Source organism: Labrus mixtus, chromosome 10, assembly GCF_963584025.1.
Source record: "Labrus mixtus chromosome 10, fLabMix1.1, whole genome shotgun sequence".
In the NCBI taxonomy this organism is placed as follows: domain Eukaryota; kingdom Metazoa; phylum Chordata; class Actinopteri; order Labriformes; family Labridae; genus Labrus; species Labrus mixtus.
In genome coordinates this window covers 1509268-1521609 of record NC_083621.1, presented here as the reverse complement: position 1 = coordinate 1521609, position 12342 = coordinate 1509268, and the positions used below count along the sequence as shown (strand labels likewise).

The window sequence follows — 12342 nt, the reverse complement described above, 5'->3', positions numbered from 1 at the left end:
TGTTCAATGAAAAGTCCATCCTCTCTGTTTTTTCCCTGCTCCACTTTTCAGGAAATGTGTGGTCAAACAGGCCGTTTGGAGACTTTCCCTTCATGATTTTCCCTTCACTCCCACAGCTAGGTGTTTGTTCTGCCCTCTGAGTCTGCCTTCTCACCGTAAACAATAGGACATGGAGCGAGAAAGCACTGAAATAGAGGGGTTCATAGGCATGATCAAATACGGGATCAGAGTGGATTTTGAGAAAAGTACCTCTTAACTCCAGAGCTTCTCGTCCTCAGCTTTTAAGTCAAGAATTATTGAAGCTATAGCAATAAAAACTACCAGGAAATGACACTTCATCAATGTCTTTTAAAAGTTGACCTGTAGGTTCTTGACTTGTGTCTGCAGGATGAGCAGCGAGCGATGCATCAGAAAAAGTTATAGTTTAAAGACTTTAACTTGGTCCCTCATGTAACCTTTCTAATTAACACCCAGAAACCTGATGTGACATTTTCTCAGCACTGTGTCAGCTGCAGCTGTTTGCAGAGGAACGAGGGTGGCCGTAGATGTTATGAGCATACTTAGCTACAGAATTAATTATGGTGGAACTTTTTTAGGTTCCTGCTGAAGCTCATCATGAGGCCATGCCAACGACGGAAACACCAGTGTCAGAAAAATTGTATCAGAGAACGATCAGTCTGGTCAGATTCACCTAGGCATCCTAAAACTCTCAAGTTCCTCTTTACAAAGCTAATGACAGTTTGACTGTTGTCTTAACCGAGCTTTCATACAGACTGATAGGAGTCTCTAACTTATGATAAGTGACCCTGACCCGGAGTTATCATCCCTGGATGCTGTCACAGGATGCAGGATGACTTGCAAACTTTCTCAGTCACATTTATGTGAGTCACTTTTTCATGTATTATTTATATAACTGCATTAAATATAAGAAATCAACATTGCAGATGTTAACGGAAGAATGTGCGACTTTTTGATCCAGTAGGTGTCGCCCTTGGGCACTAGCATGAAACCAAAACAAACTGCTATTTGGCCACACCTCCTCAATACTGAAGCCTCCGCACACCTCCAACCCCTCTCCACTCGTGTTTGCACTTTGAAGGAGTTACCTTTCCTCGAGCTGCAATCACCTGTGTCCTGCATTGTTGTGTGTTGTTAGTGCTCTTTGGTTAGCTCGTAGCTTCACATTGTTGTGTTAGCATGCTAATGTTAGCGCTCTTTAGTTAGCTCGTAGCTTCACATTTCATGTAAACTGACACAGAATGAGCGGGATCTAAAAACTCTTACTAACATCCAAATAATCAGTGAGTATGTTCTTCTTCTTCTCTCTAGTTCTTGACTAAAACAGCTTTTATACACAAGGGGAGGAGCCGGCCGTCCCGTCCATGTAAACACGGCTCTGACAACAACACAGCCAGCGGGACTCGAGCTTCTCCCTCATTGTAGACAGTCATGACTCAGAGACACATTTACACAGGACAGACTTTATGATTTATTGATGTGGAACATGTCACACATTCTTCATTTAATTAGTTCAAGAACTTTGCAGCTACATTGTTGACACCTCCCTCCTTTTGCTGCTCACTCATCATCCCCGTCCATGTCTAAGATCGCAGTAACAGCCCACACGAGGTTTCAAATATGATTTTCTTCTGAAGGTGAAAGATTCATTACTGTTTGCACATTCATTCTGCGCTCCACAGTCAGCGTTTCACAAGTCTTCAAAGGCTCACAAGCTGCCTGGAAATCTACAGTTGGCATACATCTTTTTTTTTTTTTTTTTTTTTTTTTACTGCCATCACAACAGCAGCAACTGCAGGCTAGTAACAGCAACGTCTGCTTCCATTTCGTCACCCTCCCCAGAGCTATCAGGTTTTTACTAGATCCCCCATAAACCTCGGGACAACATTTCCACCCTGTCTTTGATTGGTTGTATTTGCAATTAAAATAAAACAACCTGCTCATGACTTTAATAAAAAAAATCAGAGTATCAGTGTAGTTACAACTTATTACATTTAAAAAAAAAAAAGGGATAAAAAAAAAAGATAATTAACGAGAGATTCTGCAATAATTGGCTGCATCATGCTCCGCTGCTCTCTGCTGCACTGTGCCATGTCCCCCCCTATAACACTGCCAGTATGATTTGGGCCTGCTGAATGGGCACAGTTGGCATGGAACCACGAGCTGCTCTTATCACCTTAAGCACAATGACAGGGATTGGTGCAACAGAACGGCTTTAATGATTCTGGATCCGCGCCCCTGGGCTGCTATCGCCTCAGACCAACCCTTGTAAAGTCGTGTTTAGGCCGAGGGCTGCGAGCGCTTGTGCCTCCATTTTGAGGCCAGGCATGAACAACAGATCCGGAGTTCTTGCATCACTGTGTGCAAAACAGGGATGCATGATTTATGAAAATAAAAATTCAACAACGTTGAGCGACTGTGTTGGATGTGATAGTGTTCCTGTTGCTACAGTACACAGATCATGGTATAAAGTTGGTTGGTGCTCTGAATAAACGGTGCGCTCCGGGTGTTGCTGTTAGCTTGCCCTGTCTTGTCTGAGAAAAGCATTTGATTGGCTGAATAAAATCAAGTGCCATTTAAAATAGACTACAGTTGATTAAAAGCTGCACTATTTAAAGGCACAGTATATAAATTCCACCACCAGGGGGCTCTCTAATTAAAACAATAACAAGCAATGACGTCTACCGTAGTTGACCGTAGTCATGACGGCCAGGAGAAACCGACCTGAGGAAGAGAATATGTTTACAGACGAGCTAATGTATCAGAGTATAATTTGATAAAAAAAAAAAAAAAAAGAGGTTTTTATTACAGCAACAGTACGGCAGCTTTCAGCAACAGCTTACACTTCCTTATGCAGCAGTCTTTGACATTACATACAGTGTTTCCACGGCAACAATAAACATGTCGTGTGTGTCATGGCGGCCACCACGGCAAGACACGTCCCGTTATAACTCTAAATTGAAGGATTTTTCTGTCTTTGAATAACTGTTGGAAATGTTTGAGGTAATGTAAGAACTCAAAAACAAAATATATATAACATAGGTTTAGTCCATTTCTAATTAATTTAATATCATAATTCTACATATTGTACATTTAAAATGTGAATTAGCATGTTCAAGATAACGGGTTAATAGCGGTTAGTCGCATGTTTGAAATTCTATTATTTCGCATTAAGAATAAAACTTGTCAGGCTTTTATTTTTTTAATTTTTGTTCTGTCTTAAGCTGAGAGTACTTTACTTGCTGTGTGCTTTTATTTTGTAAAAAAGTAAGGAGCTTCTGTTAGATGGAAGGTCACAGGGACGTGAAGTTAAGCGCAGAAACAGGAAGTGGTTAGGGATCCCAAACTGAGGTCAAACAGCTCAAAGGAACGGTAACAAAGGTCAATGTGTGATGTCATAAGGTCAATGTGTGATGTCATGAGGTCAATGTGTGATGTCATGAGGTCAATGTGTGATGTCATGAGGTCAATGTGTGATGTCATCAGGTCAATGTGTGATGTCATCAGGTGGATATTACTGTCTGAGAGTTTGTTAAAGTGAAATGAGACATTCAAAGATGCAGCAGTGTTCTTCTTTATCATCACTGAGACTACAGGGAGACACTGAGGACGAGTATCTACGGTAATTATAAAATAACATAAGATTAATCAGGATTAACTAGTTAATGCTGACAGCCATAAAAAATAACCGATTGATCGATAAATAATCGTTAGTTAGAGCCGTAGTTGAGAAAAATACTGAGCAGGGTTATTTGTCTCATCTGCTCTGACAGTCGGCAGATTTCACAAAGCTGTATGTGAACTGAACAGAGCGTTCTGCTGGCCTAGTTAGAAGAGACGCCACCCACGGATTCACCCGCTATCAGTGCACCTGCGGGTGAGTTTGTACAAAAACTACCATCTTAAGAGAGAATCTGACACAGTGCACGGATGCCAGCAGCTCTTTCAATCATGTCACAGTCCAAATCGCCTCGCTCTCTTCCTGTCGAAATATGTAAAAGAAAATAAATAAACAGGATGAACAGGAAGAGGAAGGCACACATTGTCAGATTCTCATTGTGTACCATATCTCGCTTCTCACATCCGTTCCCCTAAATGAACGACGTTCTTATTTTTAGAACAGCGAGCAGGTAGAGTCGTGCTCTATTTAACCTGTGTGTGTTTATACCTCTCAGAATATTCAAAGCAAACACGTCCATATCTAAATCTATCACAAGTGATGCATGAAGCCCCTGCTGTTTACCCCCCCCCCCCCCTTCCTGCCTCCCTGAGGAACCCAGCTCTTCATGCTAATACAGGCACAAAAGATGAACTCACCATACTGGAAGAGAGGCAAAGAACATGTCTGCTTCCTGCCAGGAGAGCGGAAGAGGTGCCTACACGGATTCAGTCTGAAAACACAGAAAAAGAGAAGACTTCTGTTAGGGACACACAGTAATGACTTATGTTATTCTACAAGACAGACACACCGGAAACATCTGAGATGTCAGCGTTCAGGAGGATTATGTCATCCACTTATTGTACTCTGTGTCACACTGGATAAGAGCAGCGAGTGAGATGAACACAGATGCAAACCCTGGATGTTACATAACTCCGATCCATACTTCCAAGGGGACTGAGAACAATATTACTGCACGCTGAGACAGAATATGCAGAACATGATTTGGGTTCGTTTATTGGTTTATTAGGAGATGATATCCTGTGGGACTCTTTAAGGGTTTTTAAAATGTGATCAAACATCTGAACAGGATAATGTGCCTTCCATCTCGGCTCTCCACGTGTTCATCCAGGAGACGATTTAGATTTCTTTATTGTCAAAAACATTTCATATTGTGGTTGAATAAGATAACTACTGCCGCGGCGCCAAGAGCCACGCGGTTAGTGCACGAACCTCATGTAAGGAGGCAGGCGGCCCGGGTTCAAATCCAACCTGATGATCCTTTCCTGCATTTCCCTCTCTCTCTCTCTCTCCCTGATTTCTGACTCTATCAAACAGGGGTTCTGGAAGTACTGGAAATCAGTTTTGGTCTCGAGACCAAGACTGATTTCCAGCATTTTTACTCGGTCTTGTCTCGGTCTCAGACTTGACGGACTCCGGATTTAAAAATCAAGACCGGTCAAGACCACCACTGATAGGCTGATTTGTATACCCCAGTTACGTCCACAACCTCCCCAGTGTTAAAATCTAAGTGAGAGACACGCCCCCTTTTTGGGATATTAGCATATCCAGTGACTATCAGTATTTGCTAATTTCATCGCAGATACTACTAGATATATTCAGCAGTCGAATATCACTTCCATTGAGTTTCATTGTATTACACGAGCAGTTCTCTGTCACCACTAGAGGGCGATATATGGATTATAACAAGCATCATCACTCTGCAGAGTGTTGAGCGGTGATGACTTTCCAGTTGAGTGACCATCTTGTCTTCATTATAAATCTTTTCCACAAGTGTTTGATAACTGAGGGATCAACACAATAAATGTGTTTATCTATCTCTACAGCTTGAACATAGATCTAAGAAAGATATCGGCCGATATATCCAGGGTTGGCTCTTGGCATAGGCCATTTAGGCAGTCGCCTAGAGCGCCACATGCTGGAGGGGCGCCGCCGGCTCTGGATAAAACGGTTTGGATTTTTTTTCCTCCCCAATATCGGTATCGGCCCAACAAATTTCATATTGATCGGGCCCTAGAATCAACATGGAGATTAGTCTCTCGGAACATCCCGAGTTTAAAGAAATATCTGAATTTGGAAGGTAATGAATCCATGGTTATGATTTTGGATCAACGTTTTGGATGAAGTTAAACCATCAATCCAACTTTTGAAAGAGGAAGCTCTCAAGGATATTTTATTCAGTCGGTGCACACATGACCACATGCCAGGTGTTTTTTACAAACAACATAAAAATCACTTGTTGGCGTTTCTTTTGAATTGCTCTGCCAGTTGTTTCCCACAGGAACACTTGCAGCAGTGCTGGATGACTTCTACTGCTGTCAACCTGAAGCACCTTGAATACTGAGACACATGCGTCACCGCTGCAGCGTTCAAAACTTCCCGTCTGTCATCGTCTTCAACGTTACAAGACTTTCCGCTCATTGTGAGCCCGTTTCTCTTTTGTTCAGAAAACGCTTCATCAAGCTAACAATGATGCAGCTTTTGTTTTTTGTGCCCATTTTCATAGTACAACTCTTCAATCGCACATCTGTTGTTTTTCAAGAGATTTGTGTTTGAAGTGAAGAGGAAAATAACAAGTGGAGGAAAAACCTCAATCTGCCAGTCACCGAGTCGCTGCCTCTCTGACAGCAGTGTTTTTGAAATAATGAGATCACTGGCTTGCTTTGCTCCGAAAGGTATGAGCCAGCAGAAATGAAGATGACATGCAAAGTCACAAACAGGCACAGGAAGCCGTCCTAATGATTGGGACGACTAAAGGCGGAATCCTGTGTAAATACATATACGCAGCCTTTCTGCAAATTATTCAGAAGAAAAAACAAGATATTTTTTGGGTCGTTTTGGCTCTTCTTCACAAAGAGAGGAGGATAAAACCGTTTCGGAGGGGGGTTTGGGTGGAGCCAGGTTGAGGGTACAGGAGAAAGAAAAAGAAACGAGAGGGATGAGACATCACTGGGATGAAATCTCGAGTTTGCCAAGGTCAGCAGATTCCTTGCCATGAAATGAAACGCTGCCAAGCTCACACAGGAACACACACACGCGCACACACAGGGACAAACAAACACCTACACAAAGCAACCCACTGTCCATATTAGCTCTTCCCTGAGGACAACCTGCTGAGAACTGCCAAATTGCCACCGGGCTCACACTTGGCTAAATATGCTGTGCAGCCATCGGCACACAAACCCCCACGCACTCGCTGTAACCGACTCCTCCATGTCGTTAACATCGGTCTCTGCTCATTTCGAGATGTTCACCTCTTTCCCTCGTTTGCCCCTCAACTCACCGAGACCCTTCATTTGAGCCACAGCAGTCAGGACTCGTCACAACTAGCACTCGAGGGGGCCCCTTATACTTTACCGTCTTGTTGGAAGTTACCGCAGGTGATGACTTATCTGCCGGGGTCACCGGCTTGCAGTGGATGAAGAATTACTACAGGGTTGTTTATTTCTCCCAGAGCAACAGACAGTATCTCTGCTACTAACTTAGAAATGCTTTTTGGCTTTTTGGCTTTTTGGCTTTTCTCCTTTTTCTCAATATTTCAAACATGTGACCTTTAGACAACAACAAAAAGAGTTGAAACAAATGATTGGTCGGATGGAAATAATCTGCTGTGTATATTATGTACACAGATATATTCACTGTACACAGAGATGTGATTTATGATGAACTCAGTGTTCTGCTTCACTGGCATTTTTCCACTCCTGGCATCCACACGCGCCGCCATAACTCAGCTCAAATCACACCTTGCGCTGCACGTCAGAGGACATTATCCCATCCTTCCCACATGCACCTGCTATTTATTTTTGTACGCATCCCTTTTTATTTTTTCTTACTTGTCTTACTGATCGAATGCTATATGATGCTGTATGTCGTGACTGAAGAATATTAGCTGTACCTTGGATGTAGTGCATCCCAGCAAACAAAAACAAAACCCCCAAAGAAGGGAGACGACGCCTCTTTGTCGGGCCGCTGCAGAGCGGGAGGGATGCGTGTTTGTACAATCTGACAGAAAGATGAGAGAGTTTGTTTCTTTTCAATTGGATTTAGTAGAAGATGGGTTTATTTATTATCATTTTCCTCCAGTCCAGAAGACCCTGCTGACCCTAAAAGAGGAGTCTGGAGAAGAATAGAAGTTAAAGCATTACAGGAACATTCATGTAAACTTCTGAGAATATTGTACATGGATCCTGTCTTAAGAAAAAAAATGTTTTTGTCACACTTTTCTGGGCTATCCTTCGTTAGAGAGGAGAGCTGAGGAGAGACAGAAAATGCCAAGAGAAGACAGTAGTGGATGACTTGCATGACAAGGGCAGAGGTCGAACCCACAGCCAGTCTGACGAGCACCACAGCCTCCACACATGGGGTGTGCAACACATCGGACTGTGTCGTCCCCACAACCACCGCCTGACGCCCAGCCACCACCATCAGACTGTGTCGTCCCCACAACCACCGCCTGACGCCCAGCCACCACCATCGGACTGTGTCGTCCCCACAACCACCGCCTGACGCCCAGCCACCGCCATCGGACTGTGTCGTCCCCACAACCACCGCCTGACGCCCAGCCACCACCATCAGACTGTGTCGTCCCAACAACCACCGCCTGACGCCCAGCCACCACCATCAGACTGTGTCGTCCCAACAACCACCGCCTGACGCCCAGCCACCACCATCGGACTGTGTCGTCCCAACAACCACCGCCTGACGCCCAGCCACCACCATCGGACTGTGTCGTCCCAACAACCACCGCCTGACGCCCAGCCACCGCCATCGGACTGTGTCGTCCCCACAACCACCGCCTGACGCCCAGCCACCACCATCAGACTGTGTCGTCCCAACAACCACCGCCTGACGCCCAGCCACCACCATCAGACTGTGTCGTCCCAACAACCACCGCCTGACGCCCAGCCACCACCATCAGACTGTGTCGTCCCCACAACCACCGCCTGACGCCCAGCCACCACCATCAGACTGTGTCGTCCCAACAACCACCGCCTGACGCCCAGCCACCACCATCGGACTGTGTCGTCCCAACAACCACCGCCTGACGCCCAGCCACCACCATCGGACTGTGTCGTCCCAACAACCACCGCCTGACGCCCAGCCACCGCCATCAGACTGTGTCGTCCCCACAACCACCACCTGACGCCCAGCCACCGCCATCGGACTGTGTCGTCCCAACAACCCTCGCCCTCCTCGTTCATGCACGGCCTGCTCCGACCTCCACCTCAGCTGCAAGTAAGTGTGGACAACAGGAACACGAGGAATACAATGGAGAAATCCTTCCTGCATATTATCCCATATGCTCTTTAGTAAAGCGCCTCATGATAACACTTGTTATGAATTGGCGCTGTACAAATATTGATTGATTGATATCCACCAGGTCATCAGCGCTCCTTGTCACACCCTTTTTAGACTTTACTCAAAAGAAAGGAGTTCTGCATTTAAAGCTCTTTAGCGAAGCCTTCCTTTAGGATCCCTCAGCACTCAGCATTCATGATGTTTCTTCTAGAAGCCAAATTAAATTCAAAGGAAACTCACACCACACCACCCCCATCCTCTAAAACAATCATACCAGGTAATTAAAAAATCTGTGAAACACTGAAAAAGCAATTTCACATAAAAAGTGGTTGTTTCATTTTTTTTGACAGAGCTTCAGGGGCTTTGAGCCAAACTACAGCTTAGTTTTTCTCTGTTCTCAACATCAGATACCAAAATCCTGCAGTTGGTGATTTTAAATCTTAAAGGATCAGTGAGATGTGTAGTGAGTGAAATGATAAAGGTACCTTACTATATGATCAGATATTAAGGAAACATGCTATGTTGAAGTGCTGGCTTCTCTGACAACAATGCAGCAGCCAGTATGTCCTCCTTCTAACTTTAGATTCTGCTCCTGAATGCTCTGGATTTGTTTGGACCAGAGAAGGTAGGCGGTATTAAGACACGCCCCCACATGTCCGTTTTGGACGCCCCTCGGTTTGTCAGATATGAGAGCAGTTATCAGGTCAACAGGTGTTGCAGCGATGGAAGCGGTCAAGAGAAGTGGTTCAGATAGAAGTGATTGTACCCGACCTAAAAAGCCTCTGCATGTTTCTAATAAGCTCCACGAGCAGAAACGTGCTCAAACTAGGATCAATATTGGAGATGCTTTTGAAAAATGGAGAGAGGTTAGAACACAGAAAGGTTTACAGACCCATGCAGAGCTGGATAAACACTGAAGCTTCAGAGTCCACCACATGGTGACCTGTGTGAGCATCCACTCTAGAGAGGAGGGGGAGACAGCTCTCTTCAATGTTTTGAATTAGGACTGCAGTACCCATTTTAAACACTAGGTGTCAGAGTTACATATTGCTCCTTTAAAAAACAAAGATTTCATTAATTTGAAACATCAATAAAAGTATTCAGGTTCTACATTTTGATCCAGAATCCAGATCTGATGCAGACACCTGCAGTATTTGAATCCCTGTTTGTAGTCAGGGAAAGATTTAATGTATCTTTCTCTTTCCATGCTTGGATTTTGACTCTCCTTTCGAGTGCACCTTGTTACACTGTCGGAACTATCTTCCTCCTCCTTTCTCTCGAGGACTACACAGAGCTGTGACAGGATGCACTCCTCTAAACCACAGACTCCATTTTCAACTCCACTCTTTTATTATCGTCATAAACACAGGGAAGCTTCCCATATTGTGCGTACTGCAGTAATACCCCGAAAGGAAAGTCCTAAAAGGCGCTCTAAATGTTATTTACTGTTTCAATATAATCCATAAAGTCCATGAAAGACTCATCCTCTAGTCCTCTTATGAAATTGCAATGAGAGACAAAAACAATGTTCTTGTTTGGCTGCATGTTGAACTAGTTATCAGCCTTAAAACATTCATGCTTATTCATAATGAAGGACTCGGTGCAGGCGGGGAGAATAGGGGGAACATTTGCACATCACAGGGGTATTTTCCCACCATAAACAAAGTGCTTTTGTAATCCCTTCAAAGGCGTCCGTTGACTATCAGAGTGCTTTTTCTGATTGTGCTCTTTTTGAGCCGAGTCGATTCTGTCACAGCGTGTCATTAATCTCCGCACTCCAGCTTCTGATAAAAAAGTGATTTAAACTTCGATGAAAATATAGATTTATACGTTTATATGTCCTGTCTGCTGATTGCATTCGTCATCATAATTACCGGGAGTTTCCCTGAAGGCAACAGGCGCTACATTATTGATGGGCCTGAGATGCTGCTGGGCTCGGTGAGGGAAAATCTGCGCCTCACCATGAAACAGAAAAAGAAAAACAGGAAAAGCTTTGAAACCAGAGGAGGATGACGGGCCTTGCTTGGAGTTAGTGTTGCGTTCAGTCATGCCGAACATTTGGAGCTGAGACAATGCAATAAGCGTCATGACAACCGTGGAGCCTCGCAGGCGGAGACTTCTTTTCAACTTTGTTTGACACGTTCTCAGTGGAAGACAACGAAAAGATTGAGGCAGGGTCTGAAATAAACTAATTGACTCACTGGCCAACGTGCGGGTAAAAATTCACCTGCCATGCCAAATAATAAATAGAGTTTTACATGCATTATTTCAGTACATTTAGCGTAAAATCCTGTGTACAAGACTTTTAGTAGTAGTAAAAGTGAACAGGTGTGCCGTGCGTGATGGCGTTCCTGTGTGTGTGACTGTGTCACAGGGCGCCACCGAGACGCTCTGCCATGCAGACGCTCTGCCATGCAGACGGCAGAGAAGCAGGAGAGAGAGGCTGCAGCTACACCAAACTCAGTTTATTTTTATCAAGAGTACAAAGTACAAGTACAAACTTTTGTGTTGGATGGAGGTAAAGTTAAGAGTTATTTCAAAGAGAAGGTCGGTGGAAAAAGTACAAGAATCATGAAAAGATGAAAAGAGAACAAGCTTTGGCAAGTAAACGACTGATTAGTGAGACAATGAAATCTTAATATTCCAAATAATACACTTCCAGTTTAACTGCAGAACCAACTTTTCTGAGACTGTAACGCCCCAAAAGAAAAACTTGGAGCAACTTGATCTTTCATTAATTTTCAATCACGCAGCTGAGAGCTGTGTTGTCTTACTGCTGCTCTACTTCATGTTCTGAACTCCAAACCCAACTGCCCCGAGGTCAGACCAATGCCAGAACCTCCATCCATTTTGAAACAGTAGAATTCCACCTTAAAATCATACACGGCCATGGTTGGCTTCACCAATTCTCCGGCATCTTGCACTTCACATCTCGCTTCAATGGGATGAAAATCCTGATTGAGGTGATAGTTGTTCAATAATCTGGAGCAGTCTTGTAAACAGAGTCCCAACTCCCAGTGGGGACTTTTGCAGCATACTTAGGGAGGGTTTGAAATCTCAACCATCAGAATGTAGGCCACAGTAGAAAGGCTACATAACACAAAAGGGAACACAGGAGTCACTCAAGGATTTTAAATGCCACAGCACAGACAGACATTGTTGGAGAGATCTATACACTGCTAAAGGAAAATGATTCCATCCAGTGTGGACACTGGGTAACAGTAAAAAATTGTCAATCTTTTTCCTCACTATGAGATTAAAGACCTTTGACTCTGTTACATCACACTGGTACTTTAAAGGTGACATATTCTCCTCCTCTTCTTCTTCAGTGTAAATAAGTCTCAGAG

At 44.1% G+C, this 12342-nt stretch overlaps 1 protein-coding gene across 3 annotated transcripts in view; it reads right to left on the bottom strand.

Annotated features, from left to right (window-relative positions):
- Positions 1-12342, bottom strand: part of lingo2 (leucine rich repeat and Ig domain containing 2) — a 250040-nt gene that overhangs the window by 198527 nt on the left and 39171 nt on the right. For all 3 annotated transcript variants that reach the window (XR_009674634.1, XM_061047600.1, XM_061047599.1), the window contains exon 2: positions 4336-4409. The gene's annotated coding sequence lies outside the window, so the exon portion shown is untranslated. The remainder of the gene's footprint in view (positions 1-4335; positions 4410-12342) is intronic.